At 30.3% G+C, this 12873-nt stretch overlaps 1 protein-coding gene across 1 annotated transcript in view; it reads right to left on the bottom strand.

Annotated features, from left to right (window-relative positions):
• The window catches only part of LOC125066425, an 87919-nt gene that overhangs the window by 6474 nt on the left and 68572 nt on the right, over positions 1-12873 (bottom strand). The gene's annotated exons all lie outside the window — the stretch shown is intronic.

Genomic DNA, 12873 nt, shown 5'->3' with positions numbered 1-12873 from the left:
TACCATATAATCTTTTGACTAGCATGGGGTCATAGTATAATATTTCGAGGCAATCTTTTTAATGAAAATAAAATGTACTTAAAATCAAGGAAAAGCAATTTAAGCATTTTTAAAATTAACTTGTTAGTATATTTTTACGTACTTACAAATAATAATCGTAACCCATATTTTATATCAACTCGTATGATTTTAAATTATTCAAAAATATGTATAATAAATAATTATTATATATATGAAATTTTTATTTAATTATGTTTAGAAAAATTAAAATGCACATATGTTTATAATTTACATATTATACTTATAATAATAATAATAATACGCTCGAAATAATACGTCAATTACCAACAATTTTATTAAGCATTGTGTTCTAAAAGATAGTTTTGCGCAGACTTATAATTTATTTTAGGGTTCCGTGTCCAATACAATAAGAACCATATCATGTAGTTTAAATTCATCAGTTATTTAAATTTACAGCGTATTGTAATTTATTACCCTAACTTCCAAGTATAACCTTTCTTTAAAATCAAAAGTCTTAAGCATTATTTAATTAATTATAAAGTTCAAGTTTAAATGATTAATAATATATATGAAGGCGCATTCGTAGCGCCATAATTTGAATTACGTCGGAACTAGATTTGACAACTACTCGTCACTGTCAAAATCTAGCTGAGCGTCGTGTGGATGGTTAGCGCAGACATAATGGCGGCATTCAACTGGGAAGAGAAACCGTCATCGTAAATGCACCGCAAATAAGACGAATCGCTTTTGTTTCGTGTAATCTACGATAGTTTTTGTTAATTGTGATATTTGTGATATAAAGAGATTATTGAGACTGTTAACTTGATTTTTGGACTAAACACTGATTTTAATTATATTTGAAGAAGTAAATTGGTTATACAATTGATTTTGACGTTTTATCTTGTTATCCGATTGCATCCACGTGTCATAAATCATGGCTAATCCTGACAAAGGTGATCTCTCGCCTTTATATATATATACATGTATATAGCAAATTCTTTCAGCGCCCGCGCTACACATATTGTTTTATTGGTTGGAAATTAGCTTTGCAATGCATTTCAGTTATTAGCTAGACTGAGATTATTTTTGAACAGAGATAAGAAATTCTCATTAGTTTGGAATATTTAATTACAAACGTATACTAGTACCTAGTCTATGAAATTTTTCAAAGTTAAATAATGTTTACAGCTAATTGCGAAAATACTCATTTATTCATACGCTCGTTATTTTAATTAGAGACTAGGCGTTTGTTTTAATATGATCGGAAATATTGTATTACTAACTGTTTCACTTTGTGTTTACGTGTAGATAATGTGCAAATTAATTTGTGAATTGATTATTATTTATCAAAATTGTTAATAAAAATAGTTGATTATTATGTTTCCGAAATTTATAATCATGTTGTAATTTTAGACATATACGAGTAAATAGCACGAATGTAAATGATATAAAATATATATAGGTATTATATATAGAGCCAGGTAGAGACAGAAAAGGTATTGAAGTCAGTCAAGAGAAGTTCGAACATTCTCGTTGCGCCTATAGAACAAATATATATAGAACTATAAGGACAATTTTGAAACCTTCGTCTGAGCAAAGAAAGCTACTTTTAGCCTCGTGATAAATAGCATCGCAATGCGCATTGTTGTGGAAGATGATAATATTGCATATGTTTGATGAATACGTGCAATTTGACTAGAAAATTATAGCAATTAACTTAAACAAGTGGAACACCCGCAAAACTTCGCGTTTACTTTAAAGATATTTTAGCAATTTGGAAAGCGATAGCAGGTTTTGTTTTGATTTAATTTAATTTTTAACTGCAAGTCACCTTTTTGGCGCCAAATGTAGATGACATTTTTTAAATTAAAATTTAAATGTCAAGTAGTATTCATTAGTTCAGTTAGAATTTGAATTTGTCGATAAAAATTTACTTTAATTTTGTTTACGTTTTTCATTTTTTTTCATATATAGCCCTAGTACCGCTCTCTAAACGCCCAGTAACTTCTTTAACCACTTTCTAAAATTAATTAAATAATAAATGTATATAAATAATTAAAAATCGGCTTACGCTATATATACGATATATATACATATAAATTTCATTTTAAAGATATATTTCTAACATTATTAATATAAACTTTAATTTACTCATAGAATAGATGTCACTCGAAATGTATCGGACGTACAAATTCGGCGTAGAACGTAATGTGCATTTTTATAAAGGAATCTTTTCTAGGACTAGTATTAACATTGTAAACTTGTACTAGAAATAGTAGATTATATTATACGCAATGAAGACGTTCACTTTTTTATTCTATTTTTATGTCAAATTTAGATGGTTGAAGACAATGCGCCATTTTCGTTTTAAAATTCATTTTATATCAAAAATCTAGCTAAATGTTTCAGAAAATATACGTTTCCCAGTATACAGTCAACAACGTCTAAAATGAATCTCATTTTATAGAATCAGTAGTTTCCAGCTAAAATAGCAAACATTCATACTCTGCCAGGCACTATAATGTGAAATGCATGTACTTTTGCTCGTGATATTTTATTTAATGTTAAAAATTGGCTTAAATGGTAGTATCTCTTCCCTTCAATTTTTTGTTTTATACGACTCGATTCTAAGCATAGCTGGTTTGGTTAGTAGTTGACTATTTTTTATCGTTTATAATGTCAGCAAGAATGATTGTGTAAGAGTGCACATTCGCAGAATGAAACGTTTACGTGACGCTTGGCAACGGTCTCAGCACACCTTCGCGATTGAATATTCTGTCGAATATAAAGAGACAGTCTGTCAGTACACCGACGTTCTTCATCAGGACGGTGAAAACACTGCCCTTCCTAATGCGCTCTAGGCTTTGAAATGATGGGAACATTGAAGGGCTCTCACGATGTTGTACCACCGTCTAGAAAGCGATGAGTTACCTGAAGATGACCTTTATAATGACCGGTCACAATTGTTTTTGATAATACCTGTGTAAGATCGGACACATCAATAAACTTCCTATGTTCTAACAATATCGAAAGGCTTATCTTTATAGGGACTATTTTTTTAAATTTTATGCTTTAAATTTTGATAAAACTTAGCTTATTTAAAATTTTAGACAATAACTTTACATTTTTCTTAAATCGTAAATTTTTAAACGAATAGTACTGTACCATAATTTACAATTGACTAAAATTTAGTAGCCAGATTTATTTTAGCCACAGCACAGCTTAAAAATCAGAATGCAGGGAATATTCACCAAGAATATTTATGGGTATTTGGAACTATAATTTTAATACGGCCCCGTTAAGTAGTCCAAATGTATAGAGCTAATTGTAGACTACCCAAAATTAATACACTAACGGGTTATTCGTTACAGCAAACTCGGATATCATTTGAGGTGAGATGTCGATATCATATCAGAATCGGAAAGGACTTCTTAATTGCCTTCTGAGACTGATGGGTGCTACACGAGGATCGACACAATAAAACTATTTAATGAGTAGCATAAATATAAAATCATTTGCAAGAAGAGAAAATAAATTATTTTTCCCGAAGTTGGAAATTTATCGAAACACGTTAATCTTAAAAGAAGCTTAAGCTTAAGCTTGTTGTAACCATTATTGAGTTTTTATTTTGAATTTGTGTTAATGATTAATTTCGTTCTCGGCAGTGAAAGACAGACTTCAGAAAACTCCATCCATTATCCCGTAAGGGAATATCTTACGGTATCGTCTGTTATGTTTAGAATAATATCCATAATTGAATGATGATCCATGATTTTGATAAAAACGGCAACAAATGTTAGATATGTAATATAGAGATGATATACGAGATTATAAAATAAAATTATACACCAACTTTTCGCAATGCCATTGTCAATACATCCTGTGCTTGGAAAGGGTATGATAGAAGAATTAGTAAGAATTGAAAAAGTATATTTTGGTTTTGATACGGATCAAATTCGGAGTCGGAAAAAATGGAAATTTTTTTTTTTCATTTTGCGTATTTGTGTCCTATATCGTGCTCTGGAGCTTATCACGAGAAGAGAGTGAATTATTTCGGAAGTGTGGCATAAGTACGTTATCCCGAAGTCATAATGGCTTTCGTCCTATTGAGGGCCGTTTAAAACCTCTCATGTAAGGCCCCTATTTATTCACAGTCTTAAGGTCGATTTTATCTTTACCACGACGATCTTCTATTAAGTTTTGGCACCAGAAACTCAGTTTTCCGTCAACGTAAAGTCATTTTATTATATACTAATTACACGTTTTCTTGGGCAAGGTTTATCTAGACACGCGGTAGCGTGTCAGCCAAGTTCTAGTAACAGAACTGGCGTGCAGCACCGTGTGTAATATTACACGAACCATTTGGAGCCACTTTTGACCTCCTCATAACTCAAAAACTATTTGACATAAATGTGTCAAATTTGGCTCATATATTGAGACTCGCGAGATACATATGTGTTCCAAATTTAATAAAGGCATCTCAAATGGTTATTTAGATATTAACGTCTAAAAATCGTCATTTTTATCACTGACTGACCTATAGATCAAAACTATAACCTACTTCCAGGTGACCTAGAAAGTTGAAATTTGGCATGCAGGTAGATAATTAGGCCAATATAAAGGAAAAAATCTGAAACTGGTAATTTTTTATCATTTTATTATAATTTTTCATTTTATTGGGTCTATAGGAACACTTATATACTTAGTTCCTGTAAATAACTGTAATAAAAAAAATGATGCAATCAAAACTTATGACAGCCGGTCTTAATGTGGATTTTAAGGTCTTCACGTGAATATATAACAAGTTGAATACCACCCTTAAGTTTTTTAAATCCAAATATTTTTCTGTTTTATTACTTATTAGTATAGCCGACTTTGGTATTTATTACGTTATTAACTAGCTTTTAGCGCACATCAATGGTACAAAATCTATATATATACTTTAAAAAAAAATAGTAATTAGCATTTCGGTACACGGCGCGCGACGCGACGCCGGAGCAGCGGGATAGAAGCGTTGTGATTAAACCTTAAAGCGGACGTGTCTGAGCGAGTGGCAACCGCGCTCATAAGAATTATTTCAATGCCTTCCGATGGAAGCTGCCTAGTCTATTCGACTGCATATTTTTTGTTTGAGTATACTAGTATACAACAATAAAATAGGTTTCGTGAGATTTTAGTAGAGTATGTATATCGTAACTGGAATGATTTAAGTTTGTAATCTAACGCTACAAACGGGGATCCTTATTGCTTGGAAGAACAGTATCGAGCGAGCATGTTGATGTCAGCAAAGGACTGGTGAATGGGTCCAATGGAAAAATAAAGAAAGTACATTGAGGACGTCAACAAAAGCAATAGCGCTCGTAAAATAACAATTCAATTTAAACATAATTTAATTTGCGAACTAGAAGCCAAACCAAGTTACAGATATTAAGTAATGTACATATATGTTCAAAGGAAACAATTCTCTATTTGCTTAGCATATTCTACTACTATACACAAATCACAAGACCTTCGCTTTGATGGTGCTCTTTTCGACATAGGCTCCTCTATATTAAGTAAAGAGCAGGCTTACGTTGGCCTCTCTAGAGTTAAAAACTTAGATGGAGTACATTTTATCAATTTAGGTCCAAGTCAAATCAAGACAAAAGAGAGCATTATTGTAGAGTACAACCGTCTGCGCACATTATACCACCCCTACTTGGGCAAATTAAGTATAAACAGAAAACGCGTAAAAAATATCCAGACACTGAATGGGCAATTCACTCGAACATTTAAGAGGTACCTACTAGAAAAATAAGAACGTATCAAAAAAAAGACAATTATACCCCGTAAACATAAGAAAATAGAATATCTTAACAAAAACCATTTGGTATTAATTTTGTTATTAATAAGTACCTACTAATAATTTATATACAAAAAGTAGTGATATCCCATCAAAAACATAAATGTAAAAATGAGAGCCAAGTTAAATATTATGATATATACCTTGGTTGTTGTCTTCAACGACAAAAGAAGTGAGATCTAAATTTGTGCCAAGTTAAATAGTCCTTTCTGAAATTTATTTATAACTACATAAAATATCATTTCTTCTTATAACTTGGGGTAATATATTGTTGCCTAAGGTCTGACTTGGCTAGTTCTCATATACAAATTATATTATAGCCTTCGTAAGTTCTAAGCCTGTTACAAATGAATTATAAACACAAATTAAGCTCGCAAGTATTCAATGGTACTTGTCTGTATATGAACTCGCAATATCTGGTTGAGATTCATGTTTTCAAGTGACTGGACCATCGCAGCTCTTAATGTACGTTAATACTAACTAAGCAATACTGAGCTGTCCTCCATTCTTCTTAGATGTTCTGAGTTATAATTTGTTATTCTAAACACAAACTACAATTTGTGTTTATAAACATATAAGAACTAGCCAAGTCAGACCTTAGACAACAATATATTACCCCAAGTTATAAGAAGAAATGATATTTTATGTAGTTATAAATAAATTTCAGAAAGGACTATTTAACTTGGCACAAATTTAGATCTCACTTCTTTTGTCGTTGAAGACAACAACCAAGGTATATATCATAATATTTAACTTGGCTCTCATTTTTACATTTATGTTTTTGATGGGATAATAAAATACCTCAAATACTTTCAGTTTTGCTTATTAATAAATTTAAAGCTCATGTTTAAATACATTCATAGACAAAAGATTTTAATACAAGTCAGATAATAATTCAATAATTGTTCTCTATCACCTATGTAATTTAATTATCGGTAGAAAATAACTACGAAGTAATCCTTGCCGGTTCTTCTTAGTAGAATTACGTTTCGAGTCAATGGTAACATTAAATTTAATTCAAAAATGTTAAATTAAGAGCTTTACTAAAAAGAAAGATTTTGTTTGACGTGGTTATTATGAGTGGTACATGCATATATGCATGCGTACTGGCTTTGAAACCTCTAGATATGAACTGACCCTTACATTCAATGTCGTCAATATATTTCGTGTAATAAGTTATTTTACTGCATTATGACAAAGGCGTGTGAGAAACAAACCACGTACACAGCTTATTATTTTAATTAAAGGCATGTAACAATTACAAAGAAGCCAATGTAATTGCTATTTGTTTCATTTAATAGGTTATAAGTTATTTCTATTAAAAGACATATTATGACATTCGACTGTACTCGTATTATAAAATTAAAATTAAATAAAAAGAAAATAAAACTTCTTAGCTTAGTCACAATATATAATCCATTATCAATTAGATTTATCCAAAATATAACACTAATTTTTCATTGTGTGATCTTAGAAACACTGATGTGTGAATCTGTATTAGACATTTTTTTAAAAGAACATCAGAAGTAGCTATTTATCATAAAATTTATTTTCATTATCTCTTTATTTTACATTTTTATTATGATTCAATACAAAGCAATTAACTTAGCTAATAAAATATGTTATAAAAAATAAAATTGGATCTATATGAAAATTTAAAACAATGTTAAGTATTTCTTTATGAAACAGGGCAAATGGGCCACCTGATGGTAACTGCTCACCATCAACCACAGACATTGGAGCGGTAAGAAAAAATGATTATTCCTTTAAACACAAATGTGCCACCAATCTTGTCAACCAAGGTGTTATGTTCCTCGTGCCTGTAGTAGCACTGACTCACTTAATGTAATGAATGGGTGGTTCTTACCCAGAAGATTAATTGTTAATACAAGCAAATGTATTTTTCATGGTCGTAGTCACCTTTCTTATATAGTCATCTTTCTATCTTTCTAACTATATTTCTTAATTTAAAAATTAGAGAAGATAGTGGTCGCTTTCTCCCATAGGCAATAGCGCTGTCAGAAGTCCAAACTACAACTTGTTCAGTGAATGCGTTGATATGGCATCTAAAATATTATTCCTTGTTTCTATAATTAGATTGGCTCATTCAAACACAAGAAAAAAACTATACAAATATAAGAAACATTGATAGTTGTATAACGCGTATAACCTTAGAAGGATAGCAAAGAGCTCTATAAAAAAATAGCTGAGGAGATCAAGAAGATAATATTCTAGTTCTTCTAAAAGAACGAACACACAGAACCCAGCTCAAGAAACTCGAAAATCTATAACATTGTAACATCAGGAAATAAACCCGAAAGAACTTTAAATAGATATCGAGTCTAAATTATCGGTACAAAAACTCTACTACAACTTTTGAAAGTCGGCGAGTTTCTCACAACTTTCCTTTGATGTCTGAAGTGAACCCTTTTACTTTAAAAGTAAAGAAACATGGAACAGCACTAGTCACGAAACGTGGACTAAATATTGATGGAAATGTTTCGTTGAAATGCCATTTCTGAATGGACTCACTACATACTTTATTTGTATGAAGAGGCTGACATACAGCGCATCTTGGAGGCGCTAAATTATGAAAAGGTAAAATTACTAATCTAGTTTTAATATATAAATAAACATTATAAGTAATGTATTGAAAGTGCTTAATTAAATCTTACAATGTTACATGTGAAAATAATGAAGTTGTATTTAAAAATCGACTTTTTTAGTTTCTGCTAAATTCTAAATATACATCGTAATAATTAATAGAGTATTTTCTTTATATTTATACTACGTACATTATTTCTTCTAAATATATTCACTATTGAAGAACTTCCGTGCACTTAAGAGCAATTCCGAGTAAAGTAATCTAGAAAATTCTTCGTAGAAAACTGGCGTTAGGATACTAATTTCACGACAAATATCTTAGTTAGAAAAAAATTATAAAGTATGAGTACATCAATCTAATATTATTTGAAGCGGATTTATTTATATTACAAATGCCATGGTAATTACACATCTTGATTGCTTATTTTTTTTAGTTATATATGTGCATATGTGGGTTATCTGAGGGCTAGTGGTCACAATTGCAATTTTTGGTTGAAATTTTACCATTCATTATATCGCCATTGCACCACCAACTTTGGGATCTGAGATGTTATATCTCATGTGCCTCTAGTGATACTGACTCACTAAACTTAAACTGAAACATATTGTATATAATATATATTATACGTACTGAGTATTGCTGATTGAATATATTATACTGTTTAAGCCAAGGCTGCTTGGCAAGTATACTGTTTAATCAATCTGAGATGTCTTAATAGATTGATCAGGTGAATCTTAAACTAAATTTGCAGTCTCGAATCCAAACAAGTACGACTTGTCTCGTACTTAATATGTATTTATAATTCATCTCGTGTTCACGATTCGGCGACATACGTTCGAATAAGTTTTGTCACTAAAATTCGATTAACCACTCAGCTTCAAAACTCTCCAGACTCTTTCCTTCACGAAGTAGTATCTTTGAACAGCATTTATATACTTACAGGCTGCTTTTTTAATTTAAAGATTATAGTTAATTAAATTAACGACCTCTCTATATCTTATTAACTATAACATCATTTATGATTTGAATCTCCAATAACACTGGCTCACTCATGCTGCCAACGAGAACTTATAGTATAAATTATAATTGTTTAAAGTTATTCGATAAATAACAAGATGGACCTGCAAATAGCTACGTAAAGCGAAGTCATTATTTTTGTTATTGTATCTTTATATATAAAGTTTGGAGCATGAACGAATTGAAAGGAAATCATTGAAACTTGTAATATTATTATTCAAAGTCAATAAAGGGTTTCTTTAAAGAACTTTCAGGTAAATCAATTTTATCGATAATAAACGTGGTGGTATAAAATTATTGTTGCAACAAAATGTCAATGATGATCGCAAAACTGTCACTTTGACAGGTTCCAATCGCAACATATAAAAACAGCGATTGAAACCGACGAACCGTCATAGCCCCCTGATCTCAGGTTCAGGCAGAAACATGTTTCCATTATAAAAATGGTTTCACCAATATATTTTGTTTGTTATAACATATTTACAGAAAATATAATTTCAATTAAAATCCTTCAACAAGAAACTTGCTGTTTCTTTACATTTACTTTAAAATTTAAAATTACGATGAGGTTATACAAATATAACTTAGTGGATGAAAATTATAACGCTTATAACGGAATAAGAACAAGATCAAATAAATTTGCAGGGTTAATATTTACGAAAGGAAAATTAAAAATTACAGAACATGATAATGTGTTAATAATAATTATCTTGTCTTAAATGGAGATTTGTCAATAAACCCTCAGGCTCAATAACCACTTCAGACGTTTATATATTTAATTTGTATTAATATATACCGGGGTCTGCTCGAGGTAGAGTTTCTTTTACAAGAATTGAAATCAAAGAGACCATGTCTTTACATTAAGACGTTTATATGAATGAATGATTGTGTAAAAAGTAAGTATATTATTTTGAAACTTTAACTTAAGGATAGACAATATTGTAGAACGCTAAAAGTATACTTATTAGGTTCGTCTCATATCAAGGAAACAATGTTAAAGACGAAAGCAATAGAAGAAAAGGCTGAAACAAACAAAAGCAAACATTCAAATTATATTTTTTGAGCTTCATATCATATTTTATAAGTTAGAACTGTTTGCAGATGAAACACTAAAACTATGGAGTAATCAATGGTTCAAAAATATTTTTTTTAGCATATTATAACATCTCTCAATGTCTTAACTGCAGACAGGCTTGGTTCATTTTTTCCAGATAACTGAAATTGTGATTAAACTGGAAATTTTTGCTATTTTAGCTACAAATTTTAAATTTGTCTTACACATACTTATTTATGCCCCCGAGAACCAGACAAATACTAAGCTAAATAAATTACAAACTATACTTAAATTAATCTGTGTATTTTAGTTAGTTTAATCGGAGTTATTTAAAATCCACTTATAGCCATTTAGGCTATAAGCCAAGATAGCTGTCCCGTTATCAGACAGATACATTTCCTTCCTTAGATATGCTTCCTTCAAAAGTGATTGCGAATACTTTTTTGTAATTAAAAATAATGTTTCCAGTTTCCAAGTAACATCCCTAAAATTATATTCAAGCCGTTTTATTATAATAAGAATAAGGTATTACATAAATCTTGTATTGAAACCCTTCCGGTTGTTTTTTAATAAAGTGGGTATACTTACAATTGCTTCACAATATGTTTACAATAATATTATTATAAATAAACGATGAGGAAAGGTAAATAATTAACACCTAGTTACCAAATACGCAAAGTTTATACATTCTACCTGTGACAAGGTATTCGTTTCTATAATATTTCACAGCTATTTATAACATGGCACAATATATATTAAAAATATTAAACTCATGTAAAAAAACAATGATAAGCAAGGCACACTACTCAAAACAAGATTATATAATAAAGATAAAAAAAGCTTGGATTTAGTATTTATTGATTTCTTGGAAAAAAAAAAATTAAAAAAATAATCGTACCTTACTCTTACTCTGCAATTAAAATGATTGAAAATAGTAACTACTGAGTTTCTCGCTGGTTCTTCTCAGTAGAATCTACTTTCCGAACCGGTGTTAGCTTTGCACTTAATTAAATACTGTAACATGACGATTCTAAAGTGCTTTTATAAGCCTACTTGAATAAAGAATTTGAATTCGATTTTTTTGTATCTCTATATCACAATTAACTTATTTGGACTAATTATTTTCCTTTCCAATTAATTTCTAAAAAAATACACAACTGTAAAATATGCTACTAAAATGATTAAATCTAGTTCCAAGAATTATATTTCATCCTTATTCATTTTCCATTCATTCAATATCACTCGCGGCTTAGCTTTGTATATTTGTTTTAATTTAACTCTAATATTCAATTTTCAAAGAAAAAATTCAAGAGCACACTGGTTTTCACTATAGGAAGACTTTATCTCTCTCAGTAAATGAGTCTTTACATTATTTAATCAAAGTTTTACAATACTCGGTAAAAAAGTATTTAACTTGTGACTTATTAAATAAGCTTATTTACTGTTAACTACCATTTGCGCTATTAAGTCTTAGATTTACTTTTTTAAGTAACGGAAAAATGGCCCTTTTGGTGGTAAGTAGATTTTAATCATTCCTTATATCCATATCTCCAATGCGCCATCATTCTTGGGTAGTTGGGTAGTAGTTATTGTTCTTTGTGCCTTTAGATACACTGGCTTACTAAACCTTCAAATCGGAACACAACAATACAGGTGTTGCTGCTAGGCGATGGAATATATGAAGAGTGGGTGGTACCTACCAAATTGCACAAACCAAACCAAGTAAACTTACTTTATCGATAAGTTTGTGCAACACTGTCATAAAAACTGTACGTAATAAATTACGTTGCGGTTTTTAAATAAAGAAATTTCAAGGGTTAAAAATCTTGAAAATTATTATTGCTTTTGTACACGACATTTATAAAAGTTACATTATTCAGATACAAATTTAAAGAGTTTTAAAAGTAGTTTGTCCCCAACGAAAACGTAGCAGAATATTTTTGTTCAAAACAGATATACGTATACGGGTATGAACTAGTGTAATAAAAAATAATACCTCAATTATTTACTCGTAATTGTACATAGATATAATAATTATTATTTCTAAATACAATATGTGTTTTACGTCTATTAACCACTGTGTAAATTGTCTTATTATTAGGTATATAGCCTCAGCCTATGGTGGGATTAGAACACATCCATATATAAATTGTTCATTAAACTCGAGTTCCGAAATCGATTTTCGATAACTGTATTGAGTAATGTACTTGCGAGTGACAATGATAGCATCGTTTAGGTGAAAAGGTGAAAGAGTCCTATTGTGTGTTAAGAAGGGCGCCAGCAATGACCCATTTATATGAATTATCATTATATCTTGACTTTAAAACGCGTTGA

The sequence above is a fragment of the Vanessa atalanta genome, chromosome 9 (genome assembly GCF_905147765.1).
Source record: "Vanessa atalanta chromosome 9, ilVanAtal1.2, whole genome shotgun sequence".
Classification (NCBI taxonomy): Eukaryota; Metazoa; Arthropoda; class Insecta; order Lepidoptera; family Nymphalidae; genus Vanessa; species Vanessa atalanta.
The sequence above is the reverse complement of the archived record's forward strand: the minus strand, read 5'-3'. Positions and strand labels throughout refer to the sequence as shown.